Below are 9,777 nucleotides of genomic sequence, written 5' to 3'. Positions count from 1 at the left end.
GGGCCAAGGGGCCAGGGCCTCGCTTCCCGCCTCCGTGGGTGTGGCGCGCGAGAGGGTCGGGCTCCTTGGTTTCCCCGAGCCTGCCACTCCCGCAGCTCGGGGTCAGGACGGCGGGCGAGGCCGGCACTGGATGGGGTTCCCACCTGCTGCCCGGCCGGGGCCGGCCCCGCACTGGAGCTTCGGGATTCTGGCTAAAGGGCCGGAGGGGTAAAAGGCTGGGTTTGTGTGTTCCAAAAGGGCTCCATTCCCCAGGGTCGCCGGTGTGTAAAAAGAAGATCAAGAGGCCTTCCTCTTCCTGTATAGTTGAAGATACAGAACGGGAGGCAGGAAACGGGTTTAAAGAAAAAAGGGAAGTGCTGTCATGCAGTGAACCTCAGTCCTTTCGCAGTGTTTGTTTTTTTGTTTTCTTGTTTTTTGAGGGAAAGGGAGACCAGATCGGCAGCGCATCATTTACTTTTTGTTCTGCATGCTGGAAATTTGGCCCAGGTGCAGCCCCGCAGAGACCAGTGTGTTCCAGTGGTTGATCTTGCACCCTTTAAGGCCCAAGTGTTAATTCCACTAACCTTAGGGGAAGTTAATCAGTTTGGGTACCCCTCCTGCTTTTTTTCCTTACTTGCAGAATACAGGTAATGTTAGTATTTAAGATTCTAAAATGCAAATAATTGTAAAAATCTGAGTAAAACACTGATTTAGAAATTATTTGAAAGTTGTTTCTTTCAATCACCCCCCCACCCCATTTTAAAAAATGTATTTTGGGCAGCAAAGTCAGCAAATTAGAAGACAGAAGTGTTATTATTTTGGATGAGTTCTGTAGTGATCACTTCCCCCTACATTACAACAAGTCCTAACCATCTTGGAGCTGCAGTATTTTGTGACTTTTATCCCCTTCCATAAATGTGATAGATGAATTAAAATAGATTTTATTTGAACTTTAAAGCCCTTTGGAAACTGTATTGTTGAGGGGAAAAAAGAGCTGATATTCACTGCTATAATGCTGCCCTTGATTGAATTTGTTAGACTTTTACAAGCAATGATGATATTAGCTTTATCTGACTTAAGTTAAAAACGGATGAGAGTAAGAAGAGTGTCACCATTTAATGGGACATCCATACAAAATGGAATAGTACTTAAAGAAAAGGAGGCAGGTCCACCACTATAGGAACATTTTTAAGATCTATTGTTAAGTTAAAAAAAAAGTTATACAGCAATTCCATTTATGTGTGTGTTCTTTATTAAAGATATTTATGTGTCCACAAATTATGTGTATATGAAAGTTTTGGCGGAATTCATAAGAAATGTATGTTCATAGTGGTTACCTGTGAGACTAGGGATAAGAGTGAGGTAAGGTGGGAAGGACTTCATCACCCTTCTGAATTATTGGAAAACTGTTCTTTGCTTTTTAACAAACCATGTATTGTTAAACTGTCTTTAAATGAAATTAACTATAAACATGTATTACTTCTACAGTTAAAACTCAGTTAAAGGTGCTTTTTAAAAAATATTAGCCTGATCCCCCCTGTAGTCTCATATTGACCTTTAAATAAATGTAAATCTTTAAAAGTTGACGTTAATATATTTTGTTTTGTGAATATGTCAACTTTTTTCTTTAGAAATTGAAGTCATTTATGTTTTAATGGATTCCTCCTCTTTGAAGGACAGTGAACCCTGTTTTTGTAGTATATGTTTTTTCATAATATTTAGGGGGTTTTTTTCTTCTTCTTTTTAAAAAAAATTTTCTTTTTGGCTGCACCGCATGCAGGATCTTAGTTCCCCGACCAGGGATCGAACCCGCACTCTCCGAGGTGGAAGCGCGGAGTATTAACCACTGGACAACTGGGGAAGTCCCATAATATTTAGTTTTTATGTTACTATTTCATTAGTTTATCTGTGTTAGAAAACTGATTGTATATTATTGATTAGTCTTATGTCTAATCCATAATTTAAGAATCTTGTTTCTTAAGACAAAAGATCAGTTACTATGACATAAATAGAAAAGTGTAGTTAATTCAAACAAAAACTTACATATTTGGTTTTATGTTTCTAGTTACTTTAAAATTTTTATCCAGATTTTCTATAGGACATGGTAGACTTCAAATGAAGAAACAGCTCTGATGTGGTATGTAGTCATGAATGCTGTGATATTTCTGAAAATTTAGAGAATTAGGAACCACTTAGATTCTGTATTTCTTATGGTTATACTTCATAGTCTTTTTGATTTTATTTAGGTACCTGAAGGTCTAATGATTCCTCTATGATTAAATAAAGAAGATATTAAAATTAAATTTCTGAAAACTTATGGGAATAATTGTTACTCCAAAGCAATTTGCCTGTTACACATTTTAGTTGTTAAAATTATAGGTATTTGAGAACTTGATTTTTTTTTAAATTTATTTATTTATGGCTGCGTTGGGTCTTTGTTGCAGTGTGTGGGCTTCTCATTGTGGTGGCTTCTCTTGTCACGGAGCACGGGCTCTAGGCGTGCGGGCTTCAGTAGTTGTGGTGCGTGGGCTCTAGAGCGCAGGCTCAGTAGTTGTGGCGCATGGGCTTAGTTGCTCCATGGCATGTGGGATCTTCCTGGACCAGGGCTCGAGCCCGTGTCCCCTGCATTGGCAGGCGGATTCTTAACCACTGCACCACCAGGGAAGTCCCGAGAACTTGATTTTTTAAGCCCCTCTGGCAGGCCCTAAATCGAATGCCCTAAGAGTAGGTGAGTTCTTGTGATCACATGCCAGATGTTGGTCCCACTCTTCTTCCTCACTAGCTCCCAAGCTGACCACTGTCTCTTTTCCTCCTAGAGGAGGAAAAGCTCATCCATATCCAGTACTTCATGCATTTCACCTTCATAACCATTCAAACCTGCACCTAAAATAGAGCTGCGGAAAGTGGCCAGATAGGTGAAAATGTGGAGATCTGCTTAGGCTTGGGTGCCTTTCAAGAGTTGGGCCTGGGCCCCTGGTGTTATATATTCTTTTACCAGACTTGGGTGATTTCGTCAACATTGAGTTAGTTCACCAACAGTGAAGACTTCTGGAGTGCCTACTGTGTGACTGGTATAATTTTTAGGGTCTAGTGATACAAAGTAGCTTATAGTGTTAGGTAATTATACTTTTACAATTCACATTTGTAGTATTATGGCCTTTATCAGGCTTATACAGATTTATATGATGAATTTAGGAGTGTTTGAATTAGAAACAAATCAGAAACAGGTTTGGTTTCACCCTATAAAATGCTTTGGAATAAATTTAATAAATATTTTGGTGGTCTAAGATCAGAATAATCACTATGCAATTAAATTAATATGTCAGTACCATCAATTTAAATTAATAAAGGAAAAATACAAATTAAATAAGCCCAAATGAGGCTTTATAAATCCCAGTTTATTTTTTGAGGGAGAAAGGTACTTTTAGAGCAAATGTAGATGAGCTTTTTTTTGTTGCTTGAAAGAACATTATATTGTTCATGTTCTTACCATTTGATGACTCAGTAGGAAGTAAGGGAGCCAGTTTAAACCACAGTGCTATGAAGAGGAAACTATATATGGTAAAATCTATTTCTTAAACACAGCCTTACTGCACACAATGAGAGAACTAAGCCACCAAGTCTTAAAATGATTGGAGTGGAGGGAGGTATCTCTAGGATTAAAAATGATACCAAACAAATAATTTAAAAAAGAATATTTTCTTTGTATTTTATTACATCGTGGTTTAGATGTTTTAAAAAATACTTTTTACAAGAAAGGAAATGCCAGGTCGTCTGTTGGTTATATGTTATTGAGAAATAGATCACTGTAATTATTTTCTTGTTATTATAACTATTAATGCTTTCACATTTGAAATAATGTGAAATAGTGCAGCACTTGCCATTTTGAACAAACACTAGTACCCTGTAGTAATGCTAGCACTGGATTACTATGGCAGCATCTACTTCCAATAAGCTACTGCTTAAGCAGAATAAATGATTTCATTAATAAGTGATTGGTATCTTTAATTTGAACTAGAAGCCAAATTTCTATTTTTTATAAAGCACAGGAATAGTAGTTTACAATTATTTTATAGTTTCAGGAGTTCTTAATTTTTTGTCATCTTACCTCAGGCACTTGGCAAATATTTTGTCCCATGAAGTATGCTCAGACAAGAATTTCAAGATGCAAACTACCCATCTATAATTGTTCAAATTATAATCAGTAAACATTGAGTGATGTGATTATGGATTTACCGTGTTGCACGTTTCCTAGTGTGTTTGGCTCAGAATGAGAGGAGGCACGTCAACCTTCGCAGCCTCCTCCCTGCACCAGGACTTGGCTTACGCCCCATCCCAGGCTCCTGCCCCACCTGTACCTTATGTTAACGATTTCTCACTTAAATCATTTGTTTACATTTAATATGCTAAAAATGCCCTTACAAACTTGTAGGTTCTTTTTTCATTCATTCTGTCATTTTTTTAAAGAATATTTATACCCATGTGAGCATGTTCAGTCTTGTGAATGGACACTTTTGACCCACCCAGCGTCCTTATCTGTTCATTATGTTAATACATAAGAATTTAATGTCTGCATTGTATTTGGTTTCTATATTTGGAACATATGTATAAATTATGACTAAAGCTGGTGATCATGACAAATTTTATTTATGTAGAAATTTGGATATGGTGGGGTAATGAGAAGAGATTCTCTGGTTTTGCATCTGATTTCAGTTCACGTCAAGTGAGCTGGCTTTCGACTTAAGGACAAAAGCGAGTTTGATTTAGAAGAGAAGCGTGTGAGAGGTTTTTTCATTTTCTTTTAATTTGAATAGACTAGAAAATACTAAGTATTATTCTTTTCCTCTGTGGCAGTTGTCACTCCAACTCTTTCTGGCTCACATTGATAAATTATTTGGGAAGACATTGTGGAAAAATGGACTAGCATTTCTGAATTCTGTTGAACACATTTTTAGGGTGGGAAGTGTATTGCTCTTTATCAACCACTATTCAAATGGAGAGAGAGGTATGAGCAAGCAGGTAATCTATTGCATATGCCATCATATCACAGAAACTTCTGCCTTGGAAGCTAATCTGGTCAGAATTGTATCATAGTTTTAGAAATGGGTATGTGGCTAAATAGTAAACTGAGCAGGACTAGGTTTTGTGAGTTTGGAAGAAAACCTATCTGAGCAGTGTGTTTTTTCTTTTTTTTTTTTTTTTTTTTGCGGTACGCGGGCCTCTCACTGTTGTGGCCTCTCCCGTTGCGGAGCACAGGCTCCGGACACGCAGGCTCTGCGGCCATGGCTCACGTGCCCAGCCGCTCCGCGGCATGTGGGATCTTCCCGGACCGGGGCACGAACTCGTGTCCCCTGCATCAACAGGCGGACTCTCAACCACTGCGCCACCAGGGAAACCCTGAGCAGTGTGTTTTATGTAGGTTCTAAAATGTAAACGTGAACTGAGGAGATACGAATTCAGGTGGTATTGGAAATATGAAATTTTTAAATTTTGGGCAGATTTTTCATACCAGTAGCTTTAGTCTGCTAAAGACATGACTTCAACATATTTTTAAGAGCTCTATTTATAGAAGACTTGAAATTATGCATGGCAGAATGTTCTAGACTATTTATAATTAAATGTGGTTCATCAGCATCACTTCCAACAAGATTGTTTTTGCAGTAGAAAAATTTTATATTTTGGAGGGTTAGTCAGAAGTCAGTGAGTGTCAGGTAGTTGCTAACCTTTACCACTATCAAACAAAACGGTTCCTTGTATGTAACAGCTTTCTGTCCACTTTTGTGTTATTACTATCATGCATCACATTCAGATACTGTTTTTCTCCTTAATTCTTCTAAGAGAATATGGTACCTGAAGCCATGGGACAATAGACTTTCTCACTATTAAACATATTCTCTAGGTTAAAATAATCATAGTATCATACGAGTCAACAGCAAAACTTCTAATATTTATTGATCAGTTAAATAATATGCATTTAGTATGTGTCAGACACTGTTCTAGGTGCTTGGGATTCATCAATAGACACAAAAATCCTTGCACAGTGTACCATACATTGAATAAAGGCTTGTTAAGGGAGAGGGTAGAGACTGATTGCATTTCCTTTCTTTTATAGCTTCTTCCTCCCACCCTGAAGTTTTAAACTGCCTTTTCCTTGTAATGGCTGCTCTTAAAAATAAGACTAAACAGACTGTATTATTGGTATAAGAATTAAAAACCCTTGGTTCTATTTTCAGTTTTACTGTAGATTGTTAAATCTCCTAGTATATCCGTTTCTTATTAATAAAATGGAAGTATTATTAGAATCAGTGATATGTCCTCATTGGAGAAGTACACTATCTGAGTATGAAATTATGTCATTTGGTATTACTGAATACGTTTGTCTAAATATAAAGATGTAAATAGCCCAAAATGCCTAATAAATGTTTATTTTAACTTGATGCTAGTCCAGATGCCATTTGATTTTCCCATTTTCAAAAATGGGGTTGCTTAAGTGAATTGCCAGACATGAATGAAAAGCTGCTTTAGTTCTGTTCATTTTCTGACATTTCTCTTTTAAAAATCCTTAGCATTTGTTGAGTGAATTTGTCCCTTCCCCGCTGTGCATCAAGGCAGTGGGCTCCAGCATGAACTGCTTAGCTTAGCTCCCTGTGGTGGGGAGACCTAGGCACTAAATAAGCAGTTGACCAGTAAGGAAACGGGAACTCTGGTAGTAGTGCCATAAAGGAAATAAATGGAGGATATGATAGATGGGGTGACTACTTTGGGTAATTTGAAAGCAACAAAAGTTTAAAATATTGTATAAATGCAAAGCGGTACTTTTCAGATACAGTTTTTAAAAGGATAATATCATAAATACCTTGACACTAACCCACTTTTACTGTTCTTTTCCAGTTTGTGAAGTGTGGATATGCAGGCTCTAACTTTCCAGAACACATCTTCCCAGCTTTGGTTGGAAGACCTATTATCAGATCAACCACCAAAGTGGGAAACATTGAAATCAAGGTAATATTTTATTTATTGATAAATGAGGAGCAAAACCTGTGAGGTGTTCTTTGAATTAAGTAGTTTTAAAATGTGATGCCTTGAAAAGCAAAGGAGGAGGGCCGAATTTCTTATATTTAAAATTTTTATCAACACCTGAAGAAAGGCACCAGAAACTGAAGTTAATTTCATCTGACTTTAAGTATAGCTTGATGCCATTACTCTCTGAATGAAGTAAAATACTTAGTAAGATTTTTATGTTGATGTGAATACTATATTAGTGACTTCAAGTCCTATTACCTAATATAATTTTAAAAAGAAATCAGCCTGGTATTTTTATGTCTTTCAGTTCCATATATTTTTCCATGTTAGTGTCTCTTTGGGACCTAAGATTTTTCCTTCCCATGTTCTCATGGCCTGATCCCCCTACATTTTTATATAGCTAGTCAGGAAACACAGGATATAAATCTTATTGGTTCCTCTTTTCACCAGTATAACTGATTTCCATAGTGTGCAGGAGGAAGCTGTGCAAGTCTTTATTTGGCGTTGTATTTATCTTAGCACGAGGAGAGGGGAGGGAATATTGTCATTGCCTTCCTACTGTACTTAACATGAGAGACTGGATGTTAAGGATGATAGATTTTTATCTTCTATTAAAGGGATTGGAAATCAAGTGGGAGTTACAATATTGTAGAAGAAAAAGAACAGTCAAAAGTCAGTGGTCACCAATTGACTTAAATTTTTCAGGTGGCCTAGGGATCAGGTTATACAAAATGCAGTAGCATTTAGGGGCCCTTTTACTGAATCATTTGTGAACGGACTAGCATTGTTGGAGAGTCCTATCTGGACAGTCCTTGGCAAGACTTCACTGAACTGTTAGTGTGTGAGTTAGCATGTGCCTCTCTGGAACGTTTATTTGAGATGTCTAGGAAGGCGGTAATAGGTGGTAGAGGTTTGCTACTTGGTGGCTCTCTGCTGTTGGGACTAGAGAATTGAATTACACAATGAATAAAAATAAAAACTGAAATTTAGGTTCTGTGTTAATTTTTTAAAGACTTAAAAGAGTGAATGAGTCTGGCCTCTGTTTTGTTATGTTACAATCAGAAGGGATACTCAATATGAGAGGTTTTTTGTTTTTGTTTTTGGGGTTTTTTTTAGGGTCTTTTGGGAATTTTATGGAATTCTGTATTCTCTTTTTGTGAACTCCTTTCGTTCTGATTGAATGCAATCTTAAATGAAAACTTAAAATTTAGCTAATAATAGTGATAAGGATAAACTTTTTAATGATGTTGGAAGTCACACTTCTATTCAGTATCAGCCTTTTAAAGAAGAATGGCTTTTTTATATACTTTATGGATAATAACATTTTTGAGGTATTAAGATACATCACATATAGCTATTTTTATTGACCGGCATAGTCACAATCATTACCATTTTCTTGCTTTTTAAGGCCAAGTGATAGAAATGAAACTAGATAATATTCTAATAAGACATTTTTGCTAAGGAATTCCCCAGTAGCATTCCTTGTATGGTTTGTCAGTCTGTGTTCGGTTGGCTCACTTCTGTTCAGTCTGCTTAATCTTTTAAGTCTTTCAAGTTAATTTGTTCTTCCAGTAGAAGACAGTGAAAGAAAACAGACCTGTGTCAAATTTAACTTGACTACTAGAGCTTGGAAAGTCAACTCTAAATACCTTTTACCTACTCAGCTAGACTTTTTCTGCTATTTATTTTCCTTAATTAAGGTTCTTAAATTCAGTAATGAATTAAAGAAATTTGACTTTTTTGGAATTCCTATGCCTAGCGGATTGATTTATACTTTTTGTGTCTTTTTAGCTAAAATGTGGTAGACTAAAAACTGGAAATTTAAATTGTTTAATGAGTTTATTTTCATTCAGGAGTATTAACTGTCCATGCTAATTCGGCCCTAATTGTTAACTCCGTAAACTGTAGTAGTACTGCATCTGACCTCGACCTAATTTGTCTCTATTGCTTGTATGTTTAAAAATTTCAGTGAGGATTTTATTTAGGCCTTTTCTGACTCTTACTTCTACCTTCTCTCTCTTCACCTTTCTTGACCTGTTGAAGTAGAATAACAAAAAGATGGTAAGTGAGGTTACACACATGCTCTCTGTTTGTTTTCCACTTTTGCTTGGTGGGACAGTAGTTGTTGTTTTGTGTCCCTTTGGTATTGGGGAGGGGGGGGGTAATTCCATATTTTAATTTTTTAATTTTTAAGTACTTTGATTTTTAACCTTTTTCATTGCTTCAATTTGGTAGCAACTAATTAAGTCCTATACTTTCCTGATTGCATACAATGGACCACATCAGAACTAATTACTAACATAGTTTGAATTGTTTTCCTTGTGTTTTTTGTAGATGAATGTTATGATTAAAATGGAATGTGGTGTGCATTTTATTAGAAACCAAGTGGCTTTATTTAGGATATGTGTGATCCAGAAAACTGGGGTGAAGTTGTTGCATTTGGATAAATCCACTTTATTGACCATTGTTAAATTGAACACTGCCTGTCATAGCCTCTATATATATGTGTATATATTTGCATCCGGTACAGTATCATATGTGTATTTAATAAACTGAGTAAAATTTTAATGTGCAAATGAACTATAAATAGTAAAGGGGGAGAAAAAGAGATTGACTTGTTTCCTATATTATCCTTATCGATGAGCAGATTTTGCATTATCTGAGTATAAATAACAAAAAGGTGAAAATCTTGTAAGACTTTCACATAGACAATAGATTCTTCCTCTAAATAAATACCATTGTGTGGCACCTTTTTCTTTTGAACTAGAACTAGGC

General features: G+C 36.4%; 1 protein-coding gene across 1 annotated transcript in view; it reads left to right on the top strand.

Moving 5' to 3' along the window:
- The first annotated feature begins 2,069 nt into the window (after nucleotides 1-2,069).
- Nucleotides 2,070-9,777, top strand: part of ACTR2 (actin related protein 2) — a 31,129-nt gene continuing 23,421 nt past the window's right edge. The window contains exons 1-2 of the mRNA XM_079720920.1: nucleotides 2,070-2,116; nucleotides 6,871-6,981. The gene's annotated coding sequence lies outside the window, so the exon portion shown is untranslated. The remainder of the gene's footprint in view (nucleotides 2,117-6,870; nucleotides 6,982-9,777) is intronic.

The sequence above is a fragment of the Hyperoodon ampullatus genome (genome assembly GCF_949752795.1).
Source record: "Hyperoodon ampullatus genome assembly, chromosome: 15".
Classification (NCBI taxonomy): Eukaryota; Metazoa; Chordata; class Mammalia; order Artiodactyla; family Ziphiidae; genus Hyperoodon; species Hyperoodon ampullatus.
Note: the sequence above shows the minus strand (reverse complement) of the source record. Positions and strands in the feature narration are given on the sequence as shown.